We start from the raw sequence: 20,185 nt of genomic DNA on the forward strand, positions 1-20,185 counted from the left end.
GAATGTTGACCACCTTAGATAGCCATTCTAGGTGTAGACCGTGACCTGAGCAAGACCTCCTTATTTATTTAAATGCCACATGGTGTGAAGACTACCTTAGTTAGCTGTTCTGTGTGTTGGAACAGGATGCAGACCGCCATAGCTGTTTCAGATGCTAGAATGATGAGCAAACCACCTTCACCAGGTGTTCCGGATACCAGAGTAGGGCGCAGACCACCTTAGCCAACCATTCAAGGTACCAGAATAGGGTGCAGACCACCTTACCTAACCATTCAAGGTACCAGAATAGGGTGCAGACCACCTTAGCCAACCATTCAAGGTACCAGAGTAGGACGCAGACCACCTTAGCCAACCATTCAAGGTACCAGAGTAGGGAGAAAACCACCTTAGCCAACCATTCAAGGTACCAGAGTAGGGCGCAGACCACCTTAGCCAACCATTCAAGGTACCAGAGTAGGGCGCAGACCACCTTAGCCAACCATTCAAGGTACCAGAATAGGGAGTAGACCACCTTAGCACAGAATAGGGAGTAGACCACCTTACCAACCATTCAAGGTACCAGAATAGGGCGCAGACCACCTTAGCCAACCATTCAAGGTACCAGAATAGGGCGCAGACCACCTTAGCGCAGAATAGGGAGCAGACCACCATACCCAACCATTCAAGGTACCAGAATAGGGAGCAGACCACCATACCCAACCATTAAAATAAATATAAATGTATAAAATATAAATATATAAGAAATGCGCTATTTGCTGGCATGAATTATAGACGTGCGTCTCACACATTTGAATAATGTAAGAGACGCCGCACGTAACCTGGGAGACAAAACAGCACCCATTCACACAAGAAAATAATGACGCTCTCTGTTGCTATGGAGAAACGGAGCGTCACATATACTTTCAAAATTGCTAGGTGACCGGTCAGATGATGCGGACATGAAGCCGTCAGCCCCTAGGAGAGAGTTACGCTATTGTCTCATCATACAGAGCGGAAGGAACTTCCACAGCCCTGATTTGCCATTGATACCAGACCGACCTAAAGTAAGACGTATCACAATAATGCAGGGAGGTGCCGCCGAAACCCGAAGCACCTAATAACGTGAAATAATTACCTTCGATATATTCAGTCACCTCTGCTTTACCTTACCTTTACTGATCTGATCAGGAGAATACAAGAATAATAAACAACACAGGTTCATCATTGCAAGTATTCTATCGTTTATTTGCACGGACACATATTTGTACATAGTAACAAAAGCATGGACCTCCCTTCAGGGGTAGGTCTTACAGGAAATTCATACATATTCATTATGACCCTCCTCAATGGGGTTGGGCTTCAACCAGAATATTGGTTCAAACATGATTTGCGTAGCAGACGTGCACTTCCATTTTGTAACAAAGGAGTGGTCTTCCAGTAAACTGGATTACCCTAGACCTCCCATATTCCTGCCCCCTAATGCTGTTTGTCTGGAAAATAACTTATGCCTTACATAGGCAGAAATCTGGTTCTAGCTGCCTCCTGTGGTCACTGACCACTGTCTGGAAACACAATACTTCCTCAAACCTGGGTGTAACTTCTAATGTTTTAGCAAACGCTGCAAAAGCCAAATATCAGCTTACAAATCACATTGTTTAACTTATTGTGAAATTTATTAGTTCATATGTGCTTTGTAATAATTCTTATCTATTACCTATATGAATATGCAGACCCCAGGGGGGTCTCTATCATTCCCTCATTTTGTACAATAATTAAACATGATGTCATGTTCATTCGCAAACTGCATATTGCATACATGGTTTTAGCTGGACTACCTAGACCAGGAATACTCAGAATAGGTGAGAACATCATACAGTAAATCTTCCTAACTGCAGAAGAAACAGTCTAACTTAATAGTGATAGTGGATATTTCTCTGAAACATGTTGCACTTGTCGCTCGTGTCTCAGAGGGCTGATGACCATTCTCTCACATCCATCAGGCCAGACTGATTCTCTGCTTTCTGTGCTCCACCATTCCTGAGTTTCCCAAACCGATCTGGTCATTGCTGATTTGCATTTCTTCTGGCAAACAGAGAACATACACATGAGTATATTGAAAGTGACATACTGTAAGCAAGTAACAATATTTCTATAATATTTAAAGCAAACATCGCTATACCTACTATATGTTCCATAATTCCTGTAATTCATGTTGCTGGATTAAGCTAAATTAACCATCCTGAATTCCCTTTAATAATCTGCTTCTTCAAATCCTTGACTCTAGCTGTGTTCCTCTATAGCAGGGCTCCTCAAACTATCTTTCTCTGGGATCCCATCAGGAAATAAAAATAATGACTGGACCCCAGCAAGTTACTGCAGAAGGTCATAACATCACATGTGTAGTCAGCAGACAGCACATGCATGGCAGCATTTGTGGAGGCACAGAGTGATTGGAGGAGTCTAGAATAACAGACAATTCAACAGATGTTCCAGACTCCCTGAATCACTGACTGAGATTAGAAAAATAATCAGCCTGATGGGCAGCAATAGGGAGTTATGACCCCATGCTGAGAAAGTCGGGACCCACTTTTTTTTTAGAACCGCTGCTCCATAGTATCTTCAATTTACATCAGACTGGTAATTATAACATGCTCTTGGTACAGCTAAACACATATCTGTTTTTTTAGCTGCACGTTACCATCTGAATATTTACAAATAATTTTGATCTGTGGCACTGACATAAAAATAATCCTTTTTGGTCATTCTGCTTATCAGAATGTCTACCTAGTCTTATTAGCTAGTGAGGAGTTACAAAGATACCCAGTGATGCTAATATTTATCAACTCTATAGTGGTCAATGGGACTTCTAACCAACGCTTGGATCCCATGCCTTGAAAAAGATAGCTAGTCTATCGAAACCGGTTGGCCAGAAGGGGACCAGCGCAGTGGATTCCATCCAAAGGGAAGGAGAACTTATCAGGGCCTGTTTTGTTTAACCACCCATGCAATTTTTGTCTGCAATTATTTGTAGACCATCCTATTTGTCTTTTCTTATGCATAATAATAATAATACATTTGGACCTCATACTGAGGATCCGGAGTGCCTATGGTGACTTCACTGTCCCTCCCTATGCGCTATTTTCTGACAATATTCCTTTTAATTGATAATAATTATCGTTTAAACAGTATATCACTATTGTTGGGTATAATTTGTTTTTCTTTTCTTTTTTTTTTTTTTTGTACCCCATGTGGGAGGGACCATTTGGACCCGAAAGACCATTTGATTTAGAGTTTCAGCACTCAGAAACATACCAAGGTCCTTTTCTGTGGTAATGCATGGATCTTGAATTAAAAGGGGAAAGTGAACAGACCTAGCAATCTCTTAATTTAAATTCTTGCTAATTGGTAATGGGCCTGTACTATTTGAGTCAGCCCATGTCTGAGGCTTCTCTGCTTTATCAGAAACGTAATCAGGTATCTTCATTATCATTACCATAAACCATATTACTGTCACTTATCGTAGCTGCTAGGCACAAAATACAGCCTCAGACCCTTATCAGGTTTGGGCCTTAATAACATTTTAGCAAACTGCATCGTTGAATTTAACTTTCAGCTTTTGAGCTTTGCAGATGTTGGAGTAGTCAGTTTGGACTTGTAGTTCAGGCATATACTGCAGTTCTGTGCTCTTTGGTACTGTAACTGCTTCTTTCTTTCTGTGGACTTGTCATTGCAGCTTGCTTTGCTTCAGCATCTGCTAGATTGCTTTCTTTGGTCTGGTTCCCTGTGTGTGCTTGTATCTTTATGATAGTTACTTTGTATGACTTCATCAATGCTTGGAAAAGTTTTTTTATGAGGTCAGCGTGCTGTATCTGTTTTCTTGTAACTGTTTTAAAAGTCTCTGCTTTTCTAGATTAGCCGTAGCCCATCGTCACTCCCCAGCTGTATCTGGAATCTGTATAAAGGTTTGCTGTTGTGTTCTTCGCATGTTTCAATGCTTTAGTGAGGGCCACAAGTTCTGCTGCTTATGCTGACAGCTGTACTGGTAAGGCTCTAGAAATCACCACCTCAATCTCTGTGGTGACATCAGTCAGTGTAGGGTGTGCCATCTTCATAATATCTGGACCCATCAACATACAGTTCATAATGAGCATTGGGTATGGGGGTGTCATGGACGTATGGGAATGTCTGAGTCTCTTGTTTCATCAAAGCAAGTCAATCATGGGAAAAATTTATGACATGAATATTCGCTTCTCACCTCCACCTTCTTCCGAATCTACTTCCATTCTCTGGGCTGCTGTAGATAAAGGTGTGCTTGTAGAAGGTGCTTGTTCCAATATTCTCCCTCATTTTGAACATTTGATGTTCACACGAGAATTGTTGGCGGGTTAAGATGCATCTCTTTATTGTCGCATTGGTTGCACTCAATATGGAACTTCATACTTGGTGAGTCTGGCTGCTGATAGGTGCTTAGTTCTGGCTTATTGCAGAATTTCAGTTACCACATGTGGTACTTGTATAGTCAGTTCATGATTGAGAACAATGTCTTTTAATACAGCCGCAAGTGCTTCTTGGATAATATTTTCAGGCTTGTGGAGTAGTAAGCAAGAGGTCTTGTCCCATGTAGCTGCGTAAGGACTCCCAGTGCGTGTTCCTTTTCCTTATGACAGTAGAGGAAAAAGGATTTTGAATAGTCTGTAAAGCCTAGAGCCAGTGAAGAAGCTATGGCTGCCTTTAGTTGCTGAATTGCTTGAGACATTTCTTCATCTGATGGGCATGGACTTCTTTGTAGCATCGTACAAGGTTGCATATAAACGGATGCAAGAGGGATCCAGTCCCTGCAATAGCCAACCAGGTCTAGGAATGACCTTATTTGTTTAACAGTCTTTGGTACCTTGGCTTGCAGTATGAGCTTATTCCTCTCTTCTGTCAGGTATCTGATGCCTTGAGAAATGCAGTGGCCCAAGAATATGACTTTGTGTTTGCGCCCCCTTGGGGTAATCGTGTCCAGCAGTATTGCTTGCCATCATGTGTAAAAGCTAACAGTTCTTGCGAGTCTTTGATGATAAGCATAGAGCAGAGTGCATTGGCCAATCATTCACCGTAAACCAGGCCCCTGATGGTGGGATCTGATCCAGCAAGGTGTGTCGATTTTAGGCACAATGGGACAGTTTATTAGCAGTCTTTCAATGACTTCTCTTGTACCAGTCTGTATTGAACTTCACCAGAACCGGTGACATCATATTTCTGGACAGAACAGGTGTATTGCTGTGGAGATCTGCACTGCACAAGGACACCAGACCACAGGAAGGCTTGGACTTATTTGCTGATGGCTGCTGGCTGCTGTTTGTTCTGTGGTGAGTGGACATTGCAGTTGCATGCTGACATCCAATATTCATTTTTTTTTTTCTTTCCAAATCGGGCAGCATGGTATCAGCAAAGTCTGCAGGAAAACTTTCTAAAAGAGCACAGAATACAGCAACTTCTATTTCTGGCATATAGTTTTTTTTTTTTTTATACTATTTGACCTTTATTTCATGCCTGTCTTTTGTGCTTGCATAAATTGCAGAATATCAGCTCCTAATAGGTTAACACAACATGTTAGTGATGTGAGGAATTATACTTAGTATGGGCGTTCATTTATCATTGATAGGTAAAGGGGTTGGCTTACTCTTCTGGAGTAGGAGTGTCTGTCCGCCCACCCAAGTACCTTTTAATGTACTTCCTCATTTAATTCATTTTGCTACTTCATACACAGACATTACACATAATTGTATTACTAAGAGACTGTAGTTTCTGCCCTGTGTGAAGATCAACATGGAGTACTGCGTCTTCATACCTTCCCACGAGGTTAGTCAAGATGTTCTTTTTCCTTGAATATCTATCTGTGCTAAAACATTACCTTTTGGGTTTATTTGATGATCAACTATAAGGTCTGTCCCTAAGGTTGAACAACATTTTATACGGTTGCTTTGTTCTAATACATATACATGTTTCCTCTTTTCTATATTTTTTTCCAACTTCCTCTAAATCTTTAAAAATCTGTAATTACACTTAATATTACATATGAACAAATTTAATTCAGGGCATAAAGCCGTGGTTCTTAAAACTGTGTGCCTAGGCACCCTGGGGTGCCTCAGGACACCTGCAGGGGTGCCTTGGGTTGGTGGACCAGGATCAATTCATATTAGTTATGTGCAATGTAACAGGCAAAACAGTGCTGGTGGCTGCTAATTATAATATATGTAGACAAACAGGAGCAAATCCTGTCCCTCACCAGATAACTGTGACACATAAACACAATGCACATAATTTTATATATTTTCTGAATAAGAAACATTTGGCCTAGGGGTGCCTTGAAAACATTTCTATGCTAACAATCTATAGTTAGCAGCATTTGTCATTATAGTGTTCTACTGTACCATTTCAAATGGTCTGCTTCTGACAATTTGCTCTAAATCTATTCAACAAACATCTACACATACACATATATATATATACATACACATAACAATAGCTTATTATAACTAAATTCTAGAGGACTTAACAATATTAAGCATTTCATTCAGGTCTTGGAATTAGTTCCCCTTTTTTATTTTGTGTCACAGGAAGCATCTGGACTGTGAAATACATCTCTGTCTTTTGTATGTGGTATGAGTTCTGATTGCGCTACACTGAGTAATATTGTGCTCTGGTGGGTTCATTTATCACAATGCTGTAAGTACATATACTTGTTTGTGATAAGTCTCAAATACCCATATAATCCTGTAACTGTGACTAGCAACCATCTGTAATTAGGAATTTCTGACATTCCTGATTTTTTTTTCTCTTCTCCCGACCTTCGATGCAACGATTCTAAAAGGAACGTTCAATATTCTTACTCCCGTCACCTGACTTGAACCACTCGTTCAAGGGCGTGGCTTTATCCACCTGCGGTGTGACGGAATATGTCTGTGTGCAAGGAAGTAAAACTGTGTATTGCTAGCTAGGATTTGTTATGGATCTGTCTAAGGCTGCTGTATGAAAATCAACAAACCTTATTCCACCATCTCAATCTATCTCTATGAATGAGACCTTGACCAATAGTACCTGTGAGAGTGCTGCTATTTTGAATGTATTTAAACACCAGGAATAAATTTGACCTACACCTTTTTTTCCCACCAATTCTGTCTCTAAATGGCAACCAACAATAATAACAAAATCTACTACTTTGTTTTCATTAGTGACCTGAACAGTTAACTGAATTTATACTGGATCTTTAATGCCAGCCGTTATTTTTGTCTTAAAATAATGCCCACTAAAATTATCAAACCAAAATACAATACTACATTTACAATCTGAACAAGGTGTGACATGGAGCAATGTGACAATGTGAATTTGCAAGTCTCCTTTCTTTATTCTCTATTAAAAAACCTCATAATATTAAATTTCAAAAACCTCTGTTTCAAATATGACAACTCAATACTAGGACAGTTTGTCTGATCATTTCATTTTGTACATTAACTGTAGTTTTAAAATCTGTTGGTCTTGTTACCGCAATTGTGATTCTCTATAATAATCTTTTATCTTATAACATAGGACTATACTATTTTTACACTTTACACAAGTTCCACGTAGTGACATAGGTCATAGAGACCACTATTCCATAAGAGCTGTGTCCTAATTGGTTCAATATAACACTGTGTACACACAGCACAATTTAGCATGAAATTTTAGATGACACTGAACCTTATTCACCTTAATATTTACCAGACAGTCAGACAACACAAAACATTTTTACGGATATCCTTCTACAGCGTTAACTCGAAGTGATACTGCAGGGTGTTATCCTTCATGCTGGTTCCGTGAAGGTAACCGTTGTCCAATCATTCACTCAACATTTACTTTAGACAGAACAGTATAACAAACATTTGAAATGTCACAAAGGATTATTTCAAAATACAATGCATTGTTAAATGTGTGTGATCTGAATATTTCGGGTTACTAAAAATGGCTTAAAAAGGGTGACATAAATGTATAATTTGTTCCATATAAACGTGGCTAGACTGATGCACAGAGAGGGTCTGACTAAGCAACAGTGATCGTAAATCAACCAATCTTCTGTTTGCTTACCCGGGGTTGTCAGAGTCTCCCTGCGTTATCTAGCATAGAACTGAGACCATTAGATGTCCCCCCTTTGTTTGCCATTCCGGACGTGCAGCCCCCATATAATAGCTTGAAATAATTACCTTCGATATATTCAGTCACCTCTGGTTTACCTTACCTTCACTGATCTGATCAGGAGAATACAAGAATAATAAACACAGGTTCATCATTGCAAGTATTCTATCGTTTATTTGCACGGACACATATTTATACATAGTAACAAAAGCATGGAACCTCCCTTCAGGGGGTAGGTCTTACAGGAAATTCATACATATTCATTATGACCCTCCTCAATAGGGTTGGGCTTCAACCAGAATATTGGTTCAAACATGATTTGCGTAGCAGACGTGCACTTCCATTTTGTAACAAAGGAGTGGACTTCCAGTAAACTGGATTACCCTAGACCTCCCATATTCCTGCCCCCTAATGCTGTTTGTCTGTAAATAACTTATGCCTTACATAGGCAGAAATCTGCTTCTAGCTGACTCCTGTGGTCACTGACCACTGTCTGGAAACACAATACTTCCTTAAACCTGGGTGTAACTTCTAAATGTTTTAGCAAACGCTGCAAAACCCAAATATCAGCTCACAAATCACATTGTTTAACTTATTGTGAAATCTATCAGCTCATATGTGCTTTGTAATAATTCTTATCTATTACCCATATGAATATGCAGACCCCAGGGGGGTCTCTATCAAAGCCTAGACAACATCGGGGAGAGCAAATCTCGATACTCTCTGTTGAATACGTTTGTGAAACCGTCCGGGGGCCTTATTATTTGGTAGAGAATTAATGGCAATATCAATTTGGGATGAGGACCGAGGGGCATTCAACTCCTCTAATTTATCCAATGGCAAGGAGGGCAGGTTTATAGATGAAGGGAAGTTCTGAATGAGTGCAGGAGTGGGCTGGGGGGGGGAAGCACCGAAGTTTCCGGGCTAGCAACCTTCCGGGTCTATTCCCCACTAAATACATTTTCTGTCTAAGTCTATTCAGGGCGATTTGGATTCCTTGGATCGAAGTGCAGATGTGATGGGGGCTAGTGCCCTACGTTTTTGGATTGTAAATGCAGAGAAGTCCGGAAATAGCTGGATTCCGCCTAGACCGTCAGATACCTCTGCTTCTCGGGCTGCCTGAAGAATACGCTCTTTTGTGGTGAAAAAGTGGTCTCTCAGCAGAGTGTCGCTGGAGAGCGAGGCAGGGAGGGACCTGGGATTCGGGAGGCGGTGAACTCAGTCAATAAGCAGCTCATTATCGCTCGCTGAAGGTAACTTTCTAAACAGGGACATCACATAACCCAACAGCTCCGCATTAGTGACCGAATCTGGGATTCCTCGGATCTTTATATTGTTCCTCCTGGAACGATCCTTAAATCTGCCACCTTAATTTTAAAGGGATTATAGTTCGGCTTGCTGGTGTTCATGAGCGGGTCCCGGACATGGTCCCGACAGTCGGGATCCCGACAGTCATTTACCCGATGTCGGGATACCGACTGTCAAAACTCCAACAGATGGCCACCCGCTATTCTCCCTCGTGGGGGACCACACCCCCCATAGAGGGAGAATAGAACAACCTAATTGTGGCCCAATTAGGTCGTTGTGCGAGGAAATCAATTCTTGTATTTTATGCTCTAGGTGATCCGTCCGGTCTCCAATAGCTGTAAGTTCAACCTTGACCTCCCGTAAGATCTTGAGAGAGGTCCAACTTGAAGGCCACTAGTACTTGGCAAAGGGTTTTGACTGTAAGGGGCTCAGAGGAGTTTGGATCTATGCCCGATAGTGAGAGTGGTAATTGGGTAGTATTGCCTTGTCCCGGCCATCTAGGCGAAGCGGGGGTCTGTCCATCTTTTGCAGTGAGGGAGGTGCGGACGATTCTCTGAGGTCGGGAAAGACACAGGGGGTGGCAAAGTGCCTTTGATCTTCTTAGAAGGCATATTTGCATGTGGGCAAGAGCCAGCGAGGAAGTAATGTAAATTTCTGCAAGTAAGCGGTAAATGGGAGTTGTATAGTGTTGGTTTCCCAGTCAACTATAGCGTAATCATAGCGACCCTGGGTGGTAAGCAAGGAGAGCATCACATCACATTCGTACAGACAGACACGAGCCACACACGCTGGCAGTAACGATCACAATTACTTAAGTGTACTCACACAGTACTGGGCACAAGGGACCGTGAGTGCAGGTGAGGGGTACCTGGATAGGTTATGCGTGCAGTCCAGGTCAGGAGAATCTTGGTCAATGTAGATGGGCAGCAGTGTGGGCACTCCAACCAGCAGGTAAGGGGTACAAGAGTGATGGCTGCAGCTGATAAACAGCACAGTGGCAGGACCAGCCCATGGGTCCAACTTTATAAATACCAGTGAGAGTCGCTGCCCCTGCAAGGATCCCAGGAGGGTAAGCAGCAGCAGCAGCAGGGGGGAGATCTCCGATCCTCCGGTGGGTCCCGTTCGCAGCCGCTCCTGGAAGTCGGTGCCGGCCGTGGGAATCACGCAAGTCCCCGGCCTGGAGGTAGCAGGTAGGCTGCAACCTGCAGGACCCTCTTAATAGGGTGCCTGACTCCACAGACCTTACCTAGCGCACCAGCAGGGGTAGAGGGGAGTGGGGTTGTTCAGCAGGAGGCTGCAGGGCTGTCAGAACACTGGATGCTTTAGGAAGGGGCCCAGAGCTGAGGAAAGATGTGGCTGCTTTCCATATATACCAAGCCACGCCCACAATCTGGTGTATTCTGAAGATCTACTCAGTATCTTGCTGCAGTGACAATTATTTGTGCTGCTCAGGAAATGTATTAGTGGTCTGTAACCATCTACTGTGGAATATACTTGTGGTACTGGGAAGAACTGCGCAGGATTTCAGGAAAAATATTTAAAAAGTTGTGATTTAAATGTTTTCCTTAGGTTCACTTACTGTATGTGGTGAGAAACATGATTCACTTCTGTTTACCCACATATTCTTAACTGGTAGCCACAAGCACTGATTTGGCCTATTTCATTGGCCATAAATAACTTGAATTTTTACTGGACCACCAACCTGCGGCACCCTTGCAAGTGCTCCAAGGCACCCCAGGGAGCCTAGGCGCACAGTTTGGGAACCACTGGACTAGCCTATCCCTCCTCCTCCTAACCTCTTTCGCTCCTCCTATCCTGCCTAACCTACCCCTACATCCGTGCCTACTTATCCTATTGTTTTTTGTTCGTCCACCCACCTCCTTTTAGTCTGTAACTCTTATGAGTAGGGCCCTCCTTCCTCACGTACTCACCCTACCTCTTTACCTCACCAGTGCTCCTGCCCTGTTCTTCCCTTCCTCTACTTCATCTTCAGTCTCCTCGACAATTTCGACACCTACTTCAGAATTGATGCGGATTTTAGTTCTATCAGCTATCTTTACCCTATTTATGCTGCATTTTATCAACACACCCTGTACGTTACCTTGTAATTTGTTTTTATGTTTGCTATGTACGGCGCTGCGGACACTTTGTGGCGCCTTATAAATAAACAAACTACTACTACTACTACTAATGTCACCGGGTCTCCTCCCACTGACTAATGATGGAATCACTGCGGCAATGTCCCTTGTAGGAGCAGCACCAGGCTGTGGGGAGGCTGGGGAAGAGCTGAGAACATTGGTGTAAGAGGAGATGTTGGCTCCTGTGTTACCCACGAGGCAGATACATTTCCCTCATTAGTCTGAGCTGACAGAAGCAGGTATAGAATAAGATAATACTGTAGAGACTGAACAAGGAGAATATGTGACTGTGATTAGTACACAGAAGCCTACGCAGCTGCCATGTCTGAGGTTACAGACCTGGTGACCATCACACGTGAGCAGCTGCCCACACAAGATTACACACGGCCACCGGAGCCATTGCAAGGTCCTCACCATACACGGCACCATCACAGTAATGGGGAACATCGGCTCCCTGATTCTATGGTCACACAGACTGGCCGCTGCAGTACTGATACTGGCCCGTGTTTCTCTACATATATGGTCACAGCTAATGGACGGAACACACCCTGATAATGACAATGACGCTCCTGCCGCCACTTCCTGTTACCTCCCCCAAGCCGTCCCTTCCTGTCATTCACTCTCCGAGTTCTCACTGCGGCAGCATCACAGAGTTACCTTGGTGCGTGCGCAGTGTTCAGCGATAATCGCTTAACTGTGACCGTCTATATTACATACATATCGGAATCAGACCCTCTGTTCTGTACTTAGTGATTATTACTCACCTGTGCTGATACCTGCAGGGATTTCCTCCTCCTTACACTGCTGGTCACCCATCACATCCATCTCTTCTTCTCCCTCTTTATTTTGTTCTTTAATATCGGTCAGTGCTTCACCCTAATTAAACCACAAAATAAAATACATTATTAATGTCTGAATATTACTAACGGGGGGCTGCTAAGAACATATATTACATGCATCTTCACATCTACGTTTATATGTGCTGGCAGTGTATTTGGGATAGGCAGCAGCACTGTGTATATCTCCTGGCCAGCTTGTCCAGCATCAGGAGCCCTGTACCCAGCAGAGGTGTAAGCCAAGGTCTCAGGTGCTGATTACCTGGCTGTTGTTCCCAGCAGGCTGCAAAAGATGCTTAAAATAGGAAATACAGTCCATTACATTCTGTTATAGGTTATAGCTTTTATGATTTAGTACAATCCATGAATGTATATGTGCTACAGGAGGGGTAGCAACAGGAAATGGGACAGGCTAGAACCAGATAGATGACTGAACTGGAACCGGTTAGGTGTGCTGCTGCTGGTTTGTTATTTAGCTGTTGCTACGCAACCTGGTCTGATTTTTCTCATTAGCGGATTACCTGTCATTAGGGATTCTGACCAGCTGCTCCCTGCTGGTTATATTTCCTGTTTTGTTCCACAGCAGTGGCTTCTCACTGTGCAGTCTGTTGGTTAGTGTTCCAGCCTGAGTTCCCAGCCGTGGGTCTGCTGTCCAGACTCCACGTGCTGCTGCCTTGCCTTAGTTTGCTGTTGGAATTGCTGTCTGCCGCTAGTCCCTGTTTCTGAGTCCTGTGTCCTCTGCCTGGCCCTGCAGAACCCAGGAGGTTGAGAGAAGTGCACCCTCTTGCCATCATTGTGCCTTACTAGCATTCTGTGAGAGATTCTGTGTAGAGTTTTTTTTGTCTCTCTTCCAGGTCAAGTGGCTTCTAAAACACTGTGCGCCTTTGTACTTGTTAATTATTTTGTGTAACATCTTTATGCATTGTTGCATTTACCAGCATTATACTTGTGAGTTACTTTTGTTTAACATCTTCATGCATAGTAGCATTCATTAACACTGCTCGTGTGTATGTTGTTATTTCCTATACTAGCATGCAGAGTGATTTTCCGTATTTTGTGCACAGAGCAGAGGGGTCATTACTTCTGTGCTTTTACCTTCTGACTAGGCCTGGGTTGTTAGGTCTACACCAACTAGGTTTGGTGGACAAGCACTGGGTCGACATGGGCGAGGTCAACACTGTTTTTTGACCCGAATGTCAAATCAGTCGACATTGACACAGTTTGAAGTACACTGCATAACCCCGCATTGCTCGCAATGCTTTGGGCACACTATTTTATTCTCCCACCACACCCTAGTGGATGGTAGTGCATGAAATACTGCCTGCCGGCACATGTCGGCTCAAAAAACAGTGAAAGACCCCATGTGGACCTTTTGACTGTCAACCTATTGCTTGTGTCGACCTACTTACCTGTCAACCTAGACCCATGTCAAACCAGTTGGTGTAGACCTAATGACCGTATCCCTTAGGCCTTTAGAGTCCGTTTGGGGGTCATTCCTCAAATTACCCATTGGGAACAATTGTGCCACTGTCTGTTTGCTTGTTTACTGGGTTTTAGTTAGTTTTTCCTCTTGTCCAGTTTAGAGGTATTAGGCACCTTGTTCCCTATAATACCTGGTGGCACCGGGCTGAGGCCGGACACAAACATGGCTATTATAGGTGAAGCCTTAAGGCCCACACACACACACACACACACACACACTAGAAGATTTTCACTCCAAAAGACTTTGCCAAAATCTATAGGCCCATACACACTTGACGATTTTCAGCTGAAAATCGCCTAGTGTGTATGGGCCAGAGATCCCCGACTAGCGATGATGCGCGCTCCCGCATCATCGGTAGCGAGGTGGGAAGTCTGCTGGTTTTACCAGCACATCTAGCGATGATGGCTGGTTTTTTAGCCATCATCGCTAAATGTGTACGGCAGCCGGGCTGAAAGATCACAGTCAGCCCAGCTGACCGCCCGCTCCCTCCCCCTGCTTATACTCACCCCTCCTCGCTCCCACGCTGTCCGGTCACAGGCTGCAGATATGCACGCAGCGCAGCCTCCTCTCCCCCTCCTCCCGGCTACAGTACACAGCAGCACATCGGAGCGCCCCGCCCCCCCAGCCGAACGCCCGGCCCACAGCCCACTGGCCGCATCCTCCCTGCTCCTCCGCTGACCACCAATGTTAAAGGCAGTGATATATACATTGCTGGCATATGCCAGCAATGTATATATTTCTGCCACCACTGGCCACCAATGATATTTATAATGCAGTAATATATACATTGCTGGCACAGGTCAGCAATGTATATATTACTGGCACCACTGGGCAGCAATGTTATTAATAAGCCAGTAATATATACATTGCTGGCACAGGTCAGCAATGTATATATTACTGGCACCACTGGGCACCAATGTTATTAATAAGCCAGTAATATATACATTGCTGGCACAGACCAGCAATGTATATATTATTGGTGCCACAGGGCACCAATGTTATTAATAAGCCAGTAATATATACATTGCTGGCACAGACCAGCAATGTATATATTACTGGCACCACTGGGCACCAATGTTATTAATAAGCCAGTAATATATACATTGCTGGCACAGACCAGCAATGTATATATTATTGGTGCCACAGGGCACCAATGATTACGTATTAGCAAGTAATATATACATTGCTGGCACAGGCCAGCAATGTATATATTCAGGGACATCTTAATGCAAGGGCTTGATGGGCAGTTGCCCTAGGGCCCCATAATCCTAGGGGCCCAAGTTCCAGTAGCGGACTGTGTCGGGTGGCAGGGTGGCATGTGCCCCCCCAGCCAGTACACTTTCCGTCACCATCACCGGCCACCCTTACGCTGCCGTCACCATCACCCACTGCCCATCACCCTCACGCTGCTGTCACCCACTGCCCGTCACCCTCATCCACCACCCTCATGCTGCTGTCACCCACTATCCATTACTATCACTCACTGCTCGTCACCCTCACACCGATGTCGCCCTTATGCTGCCGTCACCCACTATCCATCGCTATCACCCACTTTCCATCGCTATCACCCACTGCCCATCACCCTTACACTGCTGTCACCCACTATCTGTCACTATCACCCACTGCCCGTCACCCTCATCCACCACCCTTACACTGCTGTCACCCGCTATCCATCACTATCACCCACTGCCGATCACCCAATGGTGTGTGGCATATTGTGTAATGGGCATTCTAGTATGTGGTATAATGTGTAATGGACATGATGGTGTGAATAATTTTCTCCCTATGTGCACGGCTACAAATAAAATGTTTGCTGTGCACACGGGCGGGATTTTGCCAACAATCAGTTCTGAATCAGGCACCAAGAACAGGAATGCACTGATTAAAATGGACCCTGCTCCCACCCTTGGAATTCAAACCCAGCCCATTATGTAAATAGCCTTGTATATGAAAGATTTTCAGCAAAGTCTTTCGCCTCCTGAAAAGCTCTCGCTCTTTGAGGAAAATAGTCTAGTGTGTACGCACTACTTTGGTGAAAGATATATCTAAAGATTTTGGCAAAGTCTTTTGAAATGAAAGTCTACTAGTGTGTATGGGCCTATAGATAGATATATCTTTCACCAAAGTAGTGCGTACACACTGAGCTATTTTCCCCAAAGAGCGAGAGCTTTTCAGGAGGCGAAAGACTTTGCTGAAAATCTTTCATAGAAAAGGCTATTTACATAATGGGCGGGGTTTATATATATTACTGTATTGCTGGCGCAGGCCAGTAATGTATACAATATATATATATATATATATATATATATATATATAGGCGATATCATTGATTGTGTACCCCCGAACTCCAGAGGAGGTGACAGAGGCCGCCAGCTCCTTCAACTTGAAGCGAGGTGGATCTATAAACTACAAACAGAACAACCCCTCGGTTTAAATGAACAACTGTCCTACACATGCTTTTTGTAAAACAGTTGACACAATGTCGACCATGTAGCCTGCTGACCACACATCATGCACACAACTCGTGTAATTAGCACAGTCCTTACAATTACCCTAACTTGTCCATTCTGCTTCTTACTCTGAGTGCCAGGCTTGATTGACACCCCACAGGACATTCAGTTTACCCCACTGCCTTGTTCCTAATTAATTGATGAGCGCTCTTCTGCAACATCATGCTCGTAATATGCGTCACTCTATATCGCTTGCCTACTTACATACTTTGTGATTAATGTAGGATTCCTTGCGTGAAATATGTATGCCCAGTGCCCACCATTGTTTATATATGTGTATGCCCATTGCCACTAATGTTTGTATACACAGGGTATTCCGCAGAGACATAACAGAACCATATTGATTACTGGGCTGGAACTGGATAGTAATAAATAGGAACCAGACTGATGACGGAAACAGAAGGGGGATCGGTGACAAGACTAGAACCGGATGTTTGCTGCTAGGAACAAGTCACTGTGTATCTACATTGGAACTGAACGCTGGAGCAGAGCACGGATGTGAAGTAACCAGACTGGAACTGGATTGGACGGACTGGAACCGTGCGGATACAAAGTACCGGGGAGCTCAGCACTAAGCTGTTACTTCTGCAGAAGCGACATTGTACTGGCAAATTTGGTTGGTCAGGAAGTTCCCTTTATAGTACTGTGTGTTCACCCTTTGGAAGATGCTAACAGCTGATCTGGGTGCAGGGCCCTGAGTGGCTGAGGAAAGTCAGGTGACCGATTTCAACATGGCTGCACCCATAATGGTGTTTAGGAGGGAACTCTAGCATTTAATATAATAAGTATTACAAGATCACCAAATTTATTATGTTGTACAGTTGGACAAGTATAAAATGTTTAGTATATATCTGCTTATTTCATCTTTTTTTGCGCCTGATAAGTGTTCCTTAACTCTGGGCACTGACAGCGCTGTGCAGGTACAGCATGAACAAACTTCACTGCCAGCTGGGAGTGTGACATCACCAGCTCCGTCTTTTTTATTTTTTACTTCAAAACTTATGCAAAATGGGTTCCACTAAGTACAGATAAAAAGAAACCTCCCCGGTCAGGTCCCTGTGTCAGTAATAGAGATAAGAGTGATGTCACTGTGACGCTCCCAGACCCCCTCACCTACCAGTCAGGTCCCTGTGTCTGTAATAGAGATAAGAGTGATGTCACTGTGACGCTCCCAGACCCCCTCACCTCCCCGGTCAGGTCCCTGTGTCAGTGATAGAGATAAGAGTGATGTCACCGTGACGCTCCCAGACCCCCTCACCTCCCCGGTCAGGTCCCTGTGTCAGTGATAGAGATAAGAGTGATGTCACCGTGACGCTCCCAGACCCCCTCACCTCCCCGGTCAGGTCCCTGTGTCAGTGATAGAGATAAGAGTGATGTCACCGTGATGCTCCCAGACCCTCTCACCTACCAGTCAGGTCCCTGTGTCAGTAATAGAGATAAGAGTGATGTCACTGTGATGCTCCCAGACCCCCTCACCTCCCCAGTCAGGTCCCTGTGTCAGTGATAGAGATAAGAGTGACATCACTGTGACGCTCCCAGACCCCCTCACCTCCCCAGTCGGGTCCCTGCGTCAGTAATAGAGATAAGAGTGATGTCACCGTGACGCTCCCATACGCTGGTCCATGGGGGCGCAGTCACACGCAGGTCCATAGGGGCGCAGCCACACGCAGGTCCATAGGGGCGCAGTCACATGCAGGTCCATAGGGGCACAGTCACACGCAGGTCCATAGGGACACAGCCACACCCAGGTCTATAGGGGCACAGCCACACCCAGGTCTATAGGGGCACAGCCACACCCAGGTCTATAGGGGCACAGCCACACACAGGTATATAGGGGTGCAGGGAGTCAGGTGTAACCCTTTCCCCAGCACCGCTCACACCGACACTGCAGCACTTACTTAGACCCCGCTGGCCGCCTCTCCCGGAGCTCCGAGTCCGGACACTTCTCTGCGGCGGCGCCGCCCGCTACTTCCCTCTTCTGGAGACTCCGAGAAAATGGCCGCAGCGCGGCAGCGAATACACCGAAAGTGATCATGCTCATCTAGTGACTGTGACGCGTCCAATGGAACCGCCGCCTGCAGCGCCCTCTGCCGCTGGGGAGCTCTCTGTGCCGTTGCCGGGCAGCAGCCGGGGAGGTGACACTGCTCAGCCGTGCACGGAGCCGCCGTCACTGGGGAGACCCCGAACCCGCTGCTGCCGCCCCCGGACACACTGGCTGCTGCTGCCTGTATATAGCCCGGATTAGGGGGCAGATATTACGCCCGCTGGCTCCCTAGTAGTGTTGGGAGGTCAGGGGGCGGAACGCTGGGAATATCAGTGACAATCAGTTTATCGATTAATTAGAAAAAACATCACCTCCATCATTTCCTGAGCAGGATGATCAGTTCTGTAACAGGGCGCAGATGGCCTTAGTTACCGGATCTGGAGCAGACAAACTCAGCCAGATGTCTCAGGGTACAAAGCACCTTAGATACCCATTGTGGGTGCCGGGGCAGGGTGCAGACCACCATATAAGACTGTTCTGGATGTGTGAATGGGGCGTAGACCACCTTAGCCATTTCTAGTGGCAGACACCACCATAGACAGATGTGCCGAATGTTGACCACCTTAGATAGCCATTCTAGGTGTAGACCACCTGAGCAAGACCTCCTTATTTATTTAAATGCCACATGGTGTGAAGACTACCTTAGTTAGCTGTTCTGTGTGTTGGAACAGGATGCAGACCGCCATAGCTGTTTCAGATGCTAGAATGATGAGCAAACCACCTTCACCAGGTGTTCCGGATACCAGAATAGGGAGTAGACCACCTTACCAACCATTCAAGGTACCAGAATAGGGTGCAGACCACCTTAGCGCAGAGTAGGGCGCAGACCACCTTACCAACCATTCAAGGTACCAGAATAGGGTGCAGACCACCTTACCTAACCATTCAAGGTACCAGAATAGGGAGCAGACCACCTTAGCGCAGAGTAGGGTGCAGACCACCTTAGCCAACCATTCAAGGTACCAGAATAGGGTGCAGACCACCTTACCTAACCATTCAAGGTACCAGAATAGGGAGCAGACCACCTTAGCTAACCATTCAAGGTACCAGAGTAGGGCGCAGACCACCATACCCAACCATTCAAGGTACCAGAATAGGGAGCAGACCACCTTAGCGCACCTTAGCCAACCATTCAAGGTACCAGAATAGGGAGCAGACCACCTTAGCTAACCATTCAAGGTACCAGAGTAGGGCGCAGACCACCTTAGCCAACCATTCAAGGTACCAGTATAGGGCGCAGACCACCTTAGCCAACCATTCAAGGTACCAGTATAGGGCTCAGACCACCTTAGCCAACCATTCAAGGTACCAGAGTAGGGAGCAGACCACCTTAGCCAACCATTCAAGGTACCAGAATAGGGAGCAGACCACCTTAGCGCAGAGTAGGGCGCCGACCACCTTAGCCAACCATTCAAGGTACCAGAGTAGGGAGCAGACCACCTTAGCGCAGAATAGGGAGCAGACCACCATACACAACCATTCAAGGTACCAGAATAGGGAGCAGACCACTTTAGCCAACCATTCAAGGTACCAGTATAGGGCTCAGACCACCTTAGCCAACCATTCAAGGTACCAGAGTAGGGAGCAGACCACCTTAGCCAACCATTCAAGGTACCAGAATAGGGAGCAGACCACCTTAGCGCAGAGTAGGGCGCCGACCACCTTAGCCAACCATTCAAGGTACCAGAGTAGGGAGCAGACCACCCTAGCGCAGAATAGGGAGCAGACCA

The 20,185-nt window shown here is 45.2% G+C and overlaps 1 protein-coding gene across 3 annotated transcripts in view; it reads right to left on the reverse strand.

The window, feature by feature from the left end:
• LOC146009956 (uncharacterized) overlaps positions 1-18,650 on the reverse strand; it is a 37,458-nt gene extending 18,808 nt beyond the window's left edge. Inside the window, exons 1-3 of one of the 3 annotated variants that reach the window (XR_014444705.1) lie at positions 18,310-18,639; positions 12,347-12,458; positions 1,213-2,058 (exon numbers count right to left, since the gene is read on the reverse strand). The gene's annotated coding sequence lies outside the window, so the exon portion shown is untranslated. Of the gene's footprint in view, positions 1-1,212; positions 2,062-12,346; positions 12,459-18,309 lie in introns of those variants that run through there. The other 2 variants (XR_014444704.1, XM_083150635.1) reach the window with 2 other exon arrangements.
• Positions 18,651-20,185: the final 1,535 nt, after the last annotated feature.

Source organism: Crinia signifera, chromosome 6 (assembly GCF_055691185.1).
Source record: "Crinia signifera chromosome 6, ASM5569118v1, whole genome shotgun sequence".
NCBI lineage: Eukaryota > Metazoa > Chordata > Amphibia > Anura > Myobatrachidae > Crinia > Crinia signifera.